Source organism: Balaenoptera borealis, assembly GCF_965194805.1.
Source record: "Balaenoptera borealis genome assembly, chromosome: 20".
Classification (NCBI taxonomy): Eukaryota; Metazoa; Chordata; class Mammalia; order Artiodactyla; family Balaenopteridae; genus Balaenoptera; species Balaenoptera borealis.
The window spans coordinates 40334362-40349765 of NC_138879.1; the positions used below are offsets into that span (position 1 = coordinate 40334362).

Here is a 15404-nt window from a genome sequence, read left to right on the forward strand (position 1 = left end):
CTGGAGAAGACTCCAATGTATACAATAAACCAAAGGTATAATAACTTATCATAATAAAAAAAAATAATAGAATGGATAAACAACAAGGTCCGACTGTATAGCACAGGGAACTATATCCAATCTCCTGGGATAAACCATAATGGAAAAGAATATAAAAACGAATGTGTATATGTGTATAACTGAGTCACTTTGCTGGACAGCAGAAATTAACACAACATTGTAAATCAACGATATTTCAAGTTAAAAAAAAAAAGATAATGAAACACTCTTTAAAAAAAAAAAACAGGGCTTCCCTGGTGGCGCGGTGGTTGGGAGTCCGCCTGCCAATGCAGGGGACACGGGTTCGGGCCCTGGTCTGGGAAGATCCCACATGCCGCGGAGCAACTGGGCCTGTGAGCCACAATTTACTGAGCCTGCGCGTCTGGAGCCTGTGCTCCGCAGCAAGAGAGGCCGCGACAGTGAGAGGCCCGCGCACCGTGATGAGGAGTGGCCCCCGCTTGCCGCAACTGGAGAAAACCCTCACAGAGAAACGAAGACCCAACACAGCCATAAATAAATAAATAAATAAACCCAAAAGTTAAAAAAAAAAGAAAAAGTAAATGCTATAAAAAAAAAAAAAAACCAAAAAACAGGGACTTCCCTGCCAGTCCAGTGGTTAGGATTCCAGGCTTTCACTGCCAGCAACCCGGGTTCAATCCCTGGTCAGGGAACTAAGATTCCGCAAGGCACGCAGAGTGGCTGAAAAAAAAGAGAGTCTTGGTTTGGGCTGGAGGGAGGCAGGTGCAGCCTGGGCATTCCAGCATCACTGCCAGGAAGCAGGTGTAAACAAAGATAAACAAAGAGCACTGCTCACCACCCAGTTCTACAAGGATTAGGTCATAACCCACAGCAGTCGCTGGCTGACAGCACACTCTGAGAGGAAATTAAGACAACAACAGGATGAGGCACTCTGTGCTTCGGACAAGCAGACCCCTTTGTCAGCTAGATATTTATCTCAGGAAGAATTTTAATGAACCCAGATTCTCACATCTTCCCATACACAGAAAAGCACTAGAATCGTTAACCTGAGATACCTGTTCTTTGTGACTAGCAGTAATCTTTTACCAAGATGTCTCCTTGACCACATGTATTCTCTAGCCAGAAATCATACATGTACCGCTTTCTCCCCCACCTCTTCAGAGCAGTTTTCTCAGAGCGGCTGAGAGGTTGTCTCCCAGGCTATAGTCCTCAGTAAGTCCCGGAATGAAACTTGAACTCACAACTCTTTTTTTTTTTTTTTTTTTTTTTTTTATGTATTTTGGGTGGGCTGCTTTGGGTCTTTTTTTTTTAAGTTATTTTATTTTATTTTTATTTTTTTAAGATTTATTTACTTATTTATTTTTATTTTTGCCCGCATCGGGTCTTCGTTGCTGTGTGCGGGCTTTCTCTAGTTGCGGCGAGAGGGGGCTGCTCTTCATTGCCGTCCTTGGGCTTCTCATTGTGGTGGCTTCTCTTGTTGCAGAGCACGGGCTGTAGGCACACAGGCTTCAGTAGTTGTGGCATGTGGGCTCAGTAGTTGTGGCACACGGGCTTAGTTGCTCCGTGGCACGTGGGATCTTCGCGGACCAGGGCTCGAACCCATGTCTCCTGCACTGGCAGGCGGATTCTTAACCACTGCGCCACCAGGGAAGCCCAAACTCACAGCACTTAACACTGTGTGTTTTTCTTGAAGTCGGCACAGGGAGACCCAAAGAAGAAGGGCTGTGGAGAACGTCCAGGCAGATGGGCCACAGCAGCCCTGGGGCAGGTCTCTGTGTCCTCAAGTGTGACCCCAAACTATCGGAACACCACCAGACCCCCAGTAACCCCAGGGAGGATGACTCAGCAGTAACTGGTGGGGACAGATCATCACATGGGCCCCCCAATGCCTGGAACACCCCAGAAAGGCTGAGGTTAAAGTGTCCCACCAGGCCAGCAAAAAGGCAGGCTAAAAACACACATCAGGGGGTGCTCTAGATGCTGCGCGGAGACCCTCTGCACCCCTGCGAACATGGCGCTGCGAGTGTCGCAGAGCGTGCGGGCCGCGGTCTGCAGCCTGCGCGCCATCTCTGCGCCCAACGCGCCCTGCCCGCCGCGGCCCTGGGGACTGCGGGCGGGCGCCGTCCGGGCGCTGCGCACCGGCCCCGCTCTGCTGTCGGGTCGTAAATTCACAGACAAACATGAATGGGTAACAACAGAAAACGGTGTTGGAACAGTGGGAATCAGCAATTTTGCACAGGAAGCTTTGGGAGATGTTGTTTACTGTAGTCGGCCTGAAGTTGGGACAAAATTGAACAAACAAGAGGAATTTGGTGCTTTGGAAAGTGTGAAAGCTGCTAGTGAACTCTATTCTCCTCTATCAGGAGAAGTAACTGAAATTAATGAAGCTCTAGCAGAAAATCCAGGACTTGTCAACAAATCTTGTTATGAAGATGGTTGGCTGATCAAGATGACACTCAGTAACCCTTCAGAACTAGATGAACTAATGAGTGAAGAAGCATATGAGAAATACATAAAATCTATTGAGAAGTGAAAATGGAACCCCTAAATAAACTAGTTTGAAACAACTTAATCTAGCATAGTTGTCTTAAATTAGTGGTGGATAGATTTTTAAAAAGCAACTTTTAGCAGAAGAAACTACTTGAAACAATGTTGCCTGAAGAAAATACCCCTTAACTTCCTAATGATTTCAGATAAACACTATGCATCTTTTTCACAACACCCTGTGATTTTTAGGCTAGTCTCCAGTTATAATACTCAGAATTCCTGAAATTATCTGTGCTAAAACTAGTTATAAAAATTATGTAATTCAAGGATAACATTGTTATCTTAACCTTATATAATACTGTAACTTGCTTACAGCCATCCCTGGATTTGGGTCAAAATACTCAATGAACTTGCCACTGGAAATAAATGACAGTGGAGAAAAGTTTGTTAGTTGTATAGTGTCCAGTGAAGAACATTACTATCTTAATTTTGCAATATACTGTGTTTGCTGGTGCTATTTTTATACAGTGAAGCAACAGCCTTGCAGGAAAATAAGAAACAGTTTAATAATAAAATATTCAACCTCTTAATTAAAAAAAACAAAAACACACACACATCAGACTAGGTTATAGCCGTAAAGTTTTCTTTCCTATAAACCCGAGTCCGTGGACTTAGAGTCCAGCTACAACTCTGGGTACTTCTGCATTATTTGAATCTGTTTTGATGATCTGAATCTTTTCTATGTTTGCGTTTTACTTGCACAATTTTCATTAACTTTTGTTACCCTGTGTCTCTGGCATGGAGACCCCCAAGGAAGGAGTCCGCTGAGGGTGTTCCCACTGTGGCCTCCCTGCTACTTTGGTGTGACCACAGACTCCCTTGACCCTTCATCCTGAGGCTGAACCACAGTGCGACCTCTGGCTGCCTCCCCCCTGGGCTCAAAGAGCAGCCTGTGGCTCCTGGCCGCAGGACTGGCAGGGTGCCTTCCCACCTGCCCTCCTACAGGACAGAGTCCCTGTCAGCACCACCGCCCCACCCTCCCCCCAGCCCCCAGGGAGAGGGGTAGGAGGAGGGCCTGTTCCTCTCCAGCCAAGCTCCAGAAATCCCCCTCTGCCTAAGCAGCCCTGGCCTTGCTTAGTCTTGTGCTTACCTCTCACAACGGCAGGGGACTCCCAATCCTGCCTGGGAGCCTGAAAAGGAAATTCTGCATCAATGAAAGTGCCTCCTCTTCCCCTTTGCTAGCGCGAGTTCTCCCCGTCACTTCCTAAGGGGCATCTGTTTCCAAACCCATTTCCGACCCTGCAACCCCGTCATAGCCCAGCTTCAAGAAGCAAGAGGCGGGGCAGTAGGAAATGAAGAGGAAAATAACACTCAGTGGCCATCTTTTTATCTCAGGCACTTTACACATGTCACTTAATCCTAATATCTACCCTGCAGGGCGGGGATTAGCTGTAGGTCAGGTGAGAAAACTGTGGAGAATTCAGAGAGTTAAGCAACTTGCTCCAACTCACACAGCTAGTCAGTGACCAAGCCAAAATTCACATCTACGTCTGTCTGACTCCAAGGTTCCCAGATGGGACCAGTCAGTGCCTGAACTGCCGCCCCCGTGGTCTCTACGGGCCATCGTCACAGAATCTACCCTCCCAGCTCAGCATCCAGGGATATTCGCTGAGGAAGTTCTTATGCCTCCACTGCCCAGTCTGTTTCTCCATTTCCAAGGCCCCAGCAGAGGAATCTTTTCAGTCCGGCTCATCCTTTTAATGCAGGCCACACAACAGCGGGCAGTCCCTCTACCACAAGCACCTGCAACTCTGCCCCAGAGCCCACCCCCAGCAAGATGGGAATGCTGGGGAATTCACCCTGAAGTAGTCCTCGATCAATGATAGACACGCAGTGGTGAGCAAATCCCTCAGCCTCTCGCCCCTGGGGGAATACTCAGGGCGCCCAGAGGTCCCCAGAGGAACTGAGTCCGAGGCGCCCCATTACAATGGTAATCTGCTCAGTAAAGAACCCTGCAGGGGCGTCCTTCTTTTTTATGCTTCATTTCTCTGTTTCCCTACTAGAAAGTCTCAGGATCACCTCCCAGTGAAGTACTTGCACTCAAATCCTTATCTCGCGGTCTGCTTCCAGGGGAGCCCAACCTCAGAAAGGTGTGAGAGAAAGGAAAGTCAAGGATGACTCCTAGGTTGTTGGCCTGACCAGTAGAGCTTCATCATCTTAGCTTAAGCAGCTACATATCCTGAGCATTTGCCACGTGCATCTGGCTGGGCCTGTGACCTAGAGTTTGCCGATTAACTGTCCCAGCCTCAGTGTGCAGTGCACAGGATTATCCCCATATTACCAGTAAGGAAACAGGCTCAGGAAAGTTCAAGCCTTTGCCCAGGGTCAGACAGCTAGTAAGTGGTGGAACTGGTTTTCAAGGATCTGGAGGTGAGGGAGGGAGCAAGTCCACCCTGCTTGGGCTTGGCTGCTCAAAACGTGGGATCAAGACGACCCCTATTTCCACTAGCCAGCCCCTCACTCCCAACAGGAAAGTTCTCCTTTCCTCACAGTAGAGATTTTTAATGGTGCTACCATTCACCTTTTCACTGATGGAGAAAGTGGAGGCAAGAGAGAAAGAAAAGAGAGAGAGAGAGAGAGACCAAAAGTACGGAGGGTGGGAGAGAATAAACAAGACAATAACAGCTATTTTGCAGTGAGTGCTTACAACACGTGTGCTAAGCCCTGTTCAATTCTTTATGTCATCTCATCTTGCCAAAAGCCTTGAGGAAGGAATTGTCTAAAATTATCCCCCATTTAACAGAAGGGGGGAAAGGACAAGCTCAACAGAACAGTAAAGAGACAATCCAGCCCACCTGACATCCCGGTGGCCTGGGTCCAGTCCCACCTCCCCGTGACTCAGCTGCTGTTTTCCATTTCTTTTCTTTCTTTCTTTCTTTTTTTTTTTAATCAGTCATCAATTTTATACACATCAGTGTATACATGTCAATCCCAATCGCCCAACAAAACAGTTTCACATCCTACTTTCTGAGCATTTCCTGCCTGGTCCCGGGAGTGGCGGGAGGGGGGAGTTTAGGGAATTACGCCTCTGAAAGAGGACTGAAGCTACATGTCAAAGGACAGCCACATGACATAAAAATCCTCGTGCTTTCAGCAGCACCAGCAGGGCTTTGGAGAGAGAAATGCCGGGGGTCTGAGCATCTGCAGCGCTGAGGAAGGAGAGCAGCCTGTGTGTCTGCAACATGGGAGGGTGGTTTTGTGGCTGAAGGGTGTGCATCTGTGACAGCGGGGGTGATTCTTATCCATGCATCATGTGGCAGTGTCAAAAATGTACACGTCACCACTTAGATATACCCCCAGAAGGGTTGTTCTCTTTATTTTCAGTAACTGATCTCACACTGGAAGATCCATTCCCACCAATGATGGAAGAAGATGGGAAACCCTCTCCAAGATGGCCTCAGGATGTAGGGGGCACTTCAGCAGCCTCGAGGCCCTGGCTGGGGGTGAGGGACATGGCTCTCATCCTGCTGGTTCTCGTTAATGCCGCATTGAGGTGTGGCTCCTCTCACCTTGCTCTGAACCCTCCCGGCTGCCACACTGCTGCAGCCGCGGGACTCATGGTCTGCTCACTGAATGTGGCCAGGGCCCCCGGTCCCTCACTTGCTGCCTCTGCCCCACCATGTTCTCATTGACCTGAGTCTCAGCACATCCACCCTCCTTTTTAAGCCACCCACTTGGCAGCCTCTGCTCTGGGGTCATCCGCAGCCTCACCAAAATATCCCCAAACTCGTTCCATCCTGCATCTCAGAGACTGCGAGCAGTCAGGAGTCTCAGCCCATCCACATCCCCCAGGAGAACCAAAGGCTGGTGCTGGATCCTGGCACCTCTCCCATCAATTCCCAGCTTCTACTGAATTCTCTCTTTCTTCACATGCTGCTTCACCCACCACGGGTCAGGGCCCCCGTTCCCCCAAAACAATCCTGGTGTGAGCTATTGGGCGTTAACAGAGGTTTACTGGAAATTTGAGCATAAGATAGGTTCTGAATGTAGCACAGAATAATTCGGGTGAGAACTCGAAATTGGATAGTAGCCATAAAAATCCCTGCCTTAAAAATCCACTGGCCATTCCCTGCCAGAAGGAATTAACCTCTCCCTGACCTGACTTTCTTCCCAACACCTGGGACCCCTGCCCATCTCCCCTCTTCTCCCTCACAACCCCACACCAACTCTCACACTGACCATTAAAGACTCCCAATCCTATTTCTTTCTTTTGCAGAACAATTAGCCCTCTCTAGGCAATATAGGTAGGGGTGGGATAAGGTAGGGGGTCTCCCCCTTTATTATCGAACATGTCCATTATGCATTTTTTCCCCTAAGCCCAAGAGTAAGTCCCCCCCTAAGATTTTTGCCCTCATTTTAGACCAGTCAGCTCAACTTTAACCAGCTCTACTAAAACAACATTTTTGTACTGCCTCATACATTTCTTTGAATCCTCACAGTGAAAAATAGGCAATGTTATTATCCCCATTTCACAGACAAGGAAACCGAGGCTCAGCAAAGTTAAAGAATACAGCCACTGAGTGAATCAACAGCCAGGCAAGAACTCAAACCCAGGTCTGCCTTACTCTAAATGCCGTGCTCTCCACCACTGCCCATCCTGGGAGGAGCTATGTTTCTGCAGCTGGGAGGAGAACCCCATTTTCAGAACAATTCCCACGCTGCAGGAAAGGCCAGTATGCTGCAGGGTCATCTGTGGAGCCAGGAGATAAGAACCCCTGATGCTGGGGGAGGCTGCTCCCCTACAGGCCCGACACCCCATCTTCACGGAGCAGCTTCCAGAACTTCCCGAGTCAGCCTCTTCCCTGGCCAGAGAGTCACCACTGCGAACACCAGGGCAAGTCCCATCCTGCAAACAGTCACCTTGGGGCCGACCATACCATCTCTAGACCTCAGAGCTACAGAGAGGAAGCTGCAAACTCCAGGCTCTCCCAGACCATCTAATCAGCGTACACCCCTGGTGGGCAGGCACCGTGCCTCTTTCACCTCTACTGGGGAAAGGGACCAAGCCCAGGAGGCCATCAGTTCCAACCAAGACTGTTTCTTCCCTCCCTCATGAGAAAGGGCCCCAGCAGGAGGCCCTGACTTCGCAACAATGTGCACAGCTGTGACCATTCACTGAGCGCCTGCTGTGTGCCAGGCTTTGTACACAATGACCTCCCCTCATCTTTCCAGTCCCAGGGCTCAGTAGTATTGGGTTGGCCAAAAAGTTTGTTCGAATTTTTCCATAACACCGTACGGAAAAACCCGAACGAACATTTTGGCCAACCCAATAGTTGGCCCATTTTACAGATAAGCAAACCATCTAGCAAGATCACGGCAATTTCTTGAGTTTTTGCAGCTTCAGCAGCAGAAGCCGAAATTTGAACCAAAGCTTGTGCAACTCTGAAGCCTGTGACGTTTCCACTTCAACACCCTCTGTCGGAGGAGATAGATAGTGATCTGCCCCTCCTTCCCTGGGTCCAACCATCAGTCTTCTTTTAGGGGAAAGCACATAAGGCTGTGTTTTTGGTGTCAAAGTGTGATTCTAAAAGCCCAGTCACCTGATGGGACGAGGGGTGGGGTGAGAGGCGGCAGCAAGGATGAGCCACTGGGTGGGTCGTCCCGCCTCGGAGAACCCCACTGAGAGGACCTGGGTCTCTCACTGGACTCAGGGATAAAAGAGGTTCTGAGACTGAGAAACGCCAAGGGAATTCCTCCTGGACACCTGGGCACATCCTGCAGGTGACTCTTTATAAATAAACCAAACATGCACATGATACAAATTCTGAAGATGCAAAATAGTATCCCTCTGGGGGAGGAGGGATAAATTGGGACTTTGGGATTGACATATACACACTACTATATTTAAAATAGATAATCAACATGGACCTACTGATAGCACAGGGAACTCAGCTCAATATTCTGTAATAAGCTAAATAGGAAAAGAATTTGAAAAAGAATAGATACATGTGTATGTATAACTGAATCACTTTGCTGTATACCTGAAACTAACACAATATTGTTAAACAACTATACTCCAATATAAAATAAAAATTTTCAAAAAAGAAAAAAAATCAAGCAAGCTAAATGGGATCTGGTTGAAGGATTCATGTAAAAAAATAATATATATATATATATTTTTTTTACCAGAAACTGAAAATATATACTAATTTTGAATAGTTATATTGGTTAGAATGATATATATCAATTTTTCAAAACATATTTTTTGTCCTAAGTAAACTGACATTTTAAATGTCTAAAAGCTTTAAAGAAATAGTATCCCTCCTACCCCTGTTCCCAGGCCTCCCTCCTGTTCCCCTTCCTAATAGGAAGGGAAGGTAATTGTTACCAGTTTCTTACAAGCCTCCAAAAGAGAATCTATAAATATGAGTCCTTTTTTTTTTTTTTTCACACACGTAGCACACTACATAGACTATTCTGTTTCTCTTTTTTTTTTTTTTTTAAATATTTATTTACTTGGCTGCGCCGGGTCTTAGTTGCAGCACACAAGACCTTCATTGCAGCATGCAGGATCTTTTAGTTGCAGCATGCGAAGTCTTAGTTGCAGCATGTGGAATCTAGTTCCCTGACCAGGGATTGAACCCGGGCCCCCTGCATTGGGAGCACAGAGTCTTAGCCACTGGACCACCAGGGAAGTCCCTATTCTGTTTCTTACTTCTTGTATCTTAGAGATCATTCCATATCTGCGCGTAGGGAGCTACATCATTCTTTTTAGTAGCTGCCTGACATTCCATTGCATGGAAGTGCCAAATCAGTTAATCAGTCCCTTACTGATAGACAGTCTCCAGCCTTCATTATTACAAACCATGAATATCTTGTATATAGTAGGTCATGCCTGTGTGCATACGTATGTAAGATAAATTCCTAGAAGTAGAATTGCTAGTGCTTATTAAATACAATATACGCTTTAAAAATTCAAATGGAGTTTGCCAAACTGCCCTCCATAGAGGTTGCAGCCATGTGTAGCCCACCGACAATGAGAGGCAGTACAGGGAGCGCTTTCTATATGAGGAAAGACCTTTAGCTGGCAGAGACAAGATGGGGGCAGACAGGCAGGCCTGTGCCTAGCCAGACATTTGTCCTAGGACACGTGACAAAGACGAGCAGCACCACCAACAGGCTGCTCCCTGCAGGCAAACCACCCATTTCACAGATGAGAAAACAGGCCCTGAGAGTTGACATGCCTCACCCAGAAACCAGGACCTGCTCCCACACATACACACTCACCCAGCTGCTGTTTCCAGCCTACTGGGAGCCCACAGATTCCTGACCATCCACAGCTCTGAGGTGGGTAGCAGTGATTACCCTGCACATTCATCCACCGGCCTAAAGAACAAAAAATTTCAACAGACCCTCTCCACAGTTACTGCTGGGCGGTGGGCAGTGAGGGCAGGAAAGAAGTGAGAGTAACACATGAGCCATGGGTGTTCTCATCAGCCACTCTGGAGACAGAAGTAAGCATGGCAAAAACAGTTCTCTATCTTTGTACTTGGAAAGTACCTTCACATCCACTAACTCATTCCACCTCCACAGCCGTTCTCTGAGTTACACAGGGCAGGGATTCTTATATTCGTTTTCCCTGTTTTATAGATTTTAAAAATGAAGTACGACTTGCCCATTGCTAGAGAGGAAAAGAGACTAGAGGCAGACCTTGGGTTTCTGGTGCCTAATCCTGGCCACATCCTGTTGTGCACCTACATAAGCAATCTCCTGTGATATATGTCTACAAACCGCGCCCCCCTTATCTGCCCACATCCAGGATGAGTCACCCTGTCCCTAGAAATGTTGTTTGGGGCCCTCCAATGCATGGATACACAAGAATTCCTTTCTCTGGGTCCTCATCTTTGTTTCAGCTCCATAGATACATCCTTTGTGAGGAGACTCTTGGGATGTTTCTGATGGGTGGATTTGTACTGTATCTAAGTGTCTGCTGTGGCCTCTGCAACATGATGGGTGCTCAATGAAAATGTGTCTCCTGGTTGGCTGAGAGGCTGGATAGATGAATGGATGGATGGATGGATGGGTGGGTGGATGGGTGGGTGGAGTATTGGTTTAATTTATTTCTTTATTTTGTTTGTTTTTTTAATTTTCTTACACAGCATCCATTCCCCCTTCCAAATATTGCCTTGACATCCTTTTGTGGAATTACTTCTCCCCCAGAGTATATAGTCTCAGTGGTACTGCAAATCAGGTGCTCTAGCCCCTCCCAGCCAAGAAGCAAGCAAACGACACCAGCTTGGCTGGTTATCCTCCCTCCCTAGGACTCTGAATCCTTAATAGATTGAGATATGGATAGGAAAAATGGCTGGAGTACATTTATTTCAACAGTGGTGGCCTGATGAGACTATCAAGCAGCAGCTGCTGCCCAAACACCCAGAGAGTTTCTCACCTGTCCTTTTTCCAAGTCAGGTTCTCCAACGCTCTATCCATTCTAATAGCTACTCAGCGTTACCCCCAGTACATTACCCTCCTGCTTAAGTTAGCCAGAGTTGTTTTCTGCACTTATAAGCAAAGAATCTTAAATGACACAGATGTAGAGATGAAGGTATGGGTGGATGGGTGGAGGAATGGAAGGAGTGAAGGAGTGAGTGAAGTGAAAGGGCCGAGCAGTGAGCAAGTGGACGAATGCAGTACTGCCCATGGAAGGACTTCATGAGCTAAGTGGTAAGGTGAGTGCCAGGCCTTGGAAAGATGGGAGGTAAGAACGGGTAATAATGATAACCCCTCAGCCTTACCTGCAGGAGGAGTGATATGAACCAATTTTAGGGGCAATAAGACACCTATCCCCAGCTCTCCTCCAGGACACTACAGATCCTCTAGTTTTGTATCTTTTAACTGAGAATGGCCTCAGAAATAATACTGTCAAACCTCCATTTCCTAGATGAGGAAACTGAGGGCCACAAAAGGCAAGAGGTTTGCCAAAATCTCACAACTAGGTTTGGCGCTGAACTGGGACTAGAGCACAGGTCTCCTAATTCCCTGTCCCTTGCTCTTTTCACTGCCCAAAGCTGCCTCTGTTAGGAATGACTAAGGTGCAGAATTTCCAAATCCCATTTTGAGGAAATTACCCAAGGGGACTTCCACTCCTAGGCTGAAGGTCCTAAAAAACGCAAATGGCTCAGGAGGTGCTAAGGTCCATCCTGTTGTGGCCTGAATGATCTGCGGTGGGGGGATGCACAGGGGAGGCAAGGCGAGAGACTGCAGACCCCCAGCCCCGGGATTGGACGCAACAGCCAAGAATCCAGGGGGCTTCTCGGGACCAGCTCAAAAAGGGGGCAGAATCCAGGTCACAGCCACAAGAATCCTGTAAGATTCTGAAACTTGTGTCACTTCCTTTGTAAGCCTGTCTGTGAATCTCTTTGAAAAAGGGTCTGCGTGCTGACCTGCAGGGACAGCCAGGAAGGGGGAAGAGGTGACCATGTCTCACCCCATGGCCAGGCTCAGAGAGAGAGAAACCCAGAGAAGGGCAGAGCACAGGGCCTGAGTCTCTGAAGTCTGCCACACAGAGGGCAGGAGAGCTCAAGGCAGGCCTGAGTCATCATTGTTTTCTCTGTGTTTTCTTCCTACTCAGTGAAATAATGCCTAAAATATCTAGCACGGCGCCTAATAGCTAGTGGAAAATCACCGTCAACTCCCCTCGCCTGCCCTCATGCCTCCTGACACTGAGCTGAGATGAACACCTCTCCTGGACAGAGCGGGGAACATTGAGGGAAGAAATGTTAGAGCCTGGACATTTGGGGAAAGAAAGAGAAGGCATCATCTTCTGAGTATGTACTTGTGCCAGGAATGGTGCCAAGCAGTCCACTGGTTGCCTCATTTCATCCTCTGCGCTGTCCCAGGAGCTAGGATTCTCTGCCGTATTTCTAGAAAGGAAGCCAAAGTGTAGACTAGTTAACAATGTGACCAAAGACACACAGAGAGTAAGTGATGTGTCTGATTTCGGCCCCAAGTTTGTCCCCCTTCACCAGCCTTTCTCCTGGGGGCTGGGGACAGCAGAAGGGAGGGGCTGCCGTCCTCTGAACGTATGCAGTATGCACAGAGAAAGGGGAAGCCACCGACAAACACGCAGAGGAAAACAAAAACAAAAAACAGACTCCGAAGTGTCAGGAGGAGGAGGCCCTGAAATCGTCTGCCCACCTCACCCACCACCCCCCCGCCCCCGGCAGTTTTGGAAGAACTGATGCTTCTGCCTGGGCCTCGCTCCCACAGCTGCCCTCCCCCCACCCCCCGCCAGGCTGTCTCGCAGTGGGCTCCTCCAGTCCCCCGAAGCAAGTGAGCACATCAGCAAACACACCGCCTGTGGTCTCCAGCTGCAGAAAACAAGTGGGGCGTACACAGCCCCTGCACTGTGTGGTGAAGGTGCGAGAGGCCGGGGAGGCCAAGCTGCAGCCCTCCAGGCTGACTGTGTTTGAACAGGAGAACGGTCGTCACAGTTGGTACCCTGACACAGTGAAATGTAGCAGGGGATGGGGAAGGGAAGGGAGGCACAGAATAGAATGACATAGGATGAACAAACCGGAGCTGGACCAAAAGGCAAGGGCAGGCTGTAGCAGGAAAAGCCTTGAAGAGGGGTTCAAATCCTGTCCCCACCTGGACAGATCCCCTGAGCCTGCTGGAAGGCCTCCCCTTGCACCTTCACACTGCCGTCCCCTACAGACCTCCACCAGCACTAACGGAGCACCTACCCCAAGCAGGGCCCTGTAGGCACAAGGAAGGGGGAGACGGCAGCTCACTGGCTCAGGTGGGACACATGTTAACAAGGGCAGAGGAGGGACACAACCGGAGAGCAAATCTCCAATTTGTGAATGGAGAAAATTAAGGCTCATCAGGAGGAAATGACTTTGCCTCAGGCTTCTCTTGGGGCCCAGACTGGGATTCCTAGAGGATGGAGGGAATTTCCCTGCTTTGGACATTTTTTTTTTTTAAAAGCAGCCAAAACAGCCAGAGCTGCTCCCCACACAGTCATGGGGGGAACTCCAGGTCAGAGCAAAGCTTCAGAATCCAGATAGGATGAGGTTTCACTTTCTTTGCCTGCTTTTGGTTTCCTAACATCACAGTGGGAGGCTGAGCAGGCAGCCAGCTTCGCTTAGGAAATGAAATGAAAGAGGAAAAAGGAAGACTGGGACAGGAGGGCAGGGGAGGAGCTGCAGCAGGCTGGGGCGGAGTGCGCGTCTGGCTTCAGCGCGGGATGCGCTAGGAAAAGGGGTGCAGGACGGAGGAAGGGTGATGAGAACCAGCCCTCTGAACTCGAGAGGCCCATCAGTGAGCCTGCTGGGTCTATGAACCTCTTATATGCAAAAATCACATGTGTGAGTGTTTGGGTAGGTCTCCACATGTTTGTGGAAAGTGCTCACAGCTTTCATCAGATTCTTAAAGGGCTCCATTCCCCAAAACAGGTTAGAATCAATCTCTCACTCGACAGATGAAGAAACTTAGTCCCAGAGAAAGTAAGCAACTTGCTCCAAGCCAGAATTAATAATACAGCTGGGTTTTGAACCCAGGAGTCAGACACTAGAGAGCCCATGAACTTAATCAAGATGCTGTAAGAAGTTATCAAGACTAAAGCAGCATTAATTTAAGCATCTATCGTGTCCAAGACATTTGTTGGAATGCAGGGGGAGAATACAAAAAACAAATAGAAAAAAAAGAAAAAAAAGCATAAGACATTGTTACTGTGTTCAGGGAGTTAAGACAAGACCAGTGAAAAGTTGACTCATAGTAAAGGAGTATGTTTTCCCTTGTTCTGGGTGAGCTCTCCCCTCCCCCACACACAAACAGACACTCCAGAGGGCAGGTCTTTGGCTCACATGGTGTCCTCAGCGCCTAGAGGGCTGCCTGGGTCACAGCAATTCTCAGTGACAATTTGCGGAGGCAGCAAGGAATGATGGAGCGGTGTAGGCCAACCACACTGGCGGGATAGGGAGGACAGAGACAGCTTCGTGACGTTTTCACCTCACCTGACGGTCTCCTAAGCACGTCCACTGTCATCACTCCCCTTGATCCTCTCGACCGCCCTTGTGGTGAGTCAGACAGGCAGCTGTTCCTGGTTTTCAGGAACACAGAATGCCAGGTAAATCATAATGACAGTTGCCATTCATTGGACACCCACCCTGTACCAGGTACTGTACTGTTTACACAGGCGCTCTGATTTCCTCATGGAATCAGTACTTTAGAGCCAGAGAATATGCTGATTCCGTGAGTCTGAACTCTGATTTTGCACAGGAGAAAGTGAGTGGCAGAAATGGAATTACAGTCAGGTTCTTCTCTCTCCTCTGCACACCCACAATCCACTGGAACCACCAAAAGGGAAGAAAAATACTCCTGATGTACCCACTGCCTATACCTGTTTAGCAACCCTGCCATCCTACCCCCTCCCTATTCCCACTACCATTTATACACAGACATGCACACACATTTACACACAGCAGAAACGTTCACTGGGATTTAAAGATGGGGATGAGGTTGGTCGTCTGTGGTTCCCTCAGCTCCGTCCTCAGTTCGTGTCCCAACTCAGCGTATTTGGTATCCAGAAAAGTACTTTCCTTTCTTCCTTAAAGAAGGAAACTGAGATCAAGGAAAGGCAACAGAAATAGAGCTCACAAGGAAAAACAGCCTTGGCAAAAGTTTCGGGATTTCTCTAGAAACAATGCAGTGTGGTAGGAAGCTAGGAACCAAGACAGACTTGGGTTCCATGTTGAATTCTTATCACTTTAGGAAATGTGACCTTAAGCAAGTCATTTAACCTCTCTAAGACTCAACTGACCCACCTGCTTAAAAATAGTCTTGGTAATAGAGTTCACTAATCCACATCAACTGGGGTCCAGGGCGGGGTGGGGGGG

General features: G+C 48.3%; 1 long non-coding RNA gene and 1 pseudogene across 2 annotated transcripts; one reads left to right on the top strand and one right to left on the bottom strand.

Moving 5' to 3' along the window:
* Window positions 1–2014: 2014 nt before the first annotated feature.
* LOC309619124 (glycine cleavage system H protein, mitochondrial pseudogene) lies at window positions 2015–3453 on the top strand (annotated as a pseudogene). Its single transcript has one exon. The product of its transcript is annotated as a glycine cleavage system H protein, mitochondrial pseudogene (transcript).
* A 5482-nt stretch (window positions 3454–8935) lies between these two features.
* LOC309619147 lies at window positions 8936–15352 on the bottom strand. Its single transcript, XR_014238778.1, has 2 exons — window positions 14523–15352; window positions 8936–12428 (listed from the first exon to the last, which is right to left on the bottom strand). It is a non-coding gene; the product is annotated as an uncharacterized lncRNA (long non-coding RNA).
* Window positions 15353–15404: the final 52 nt, after the last annotated feature.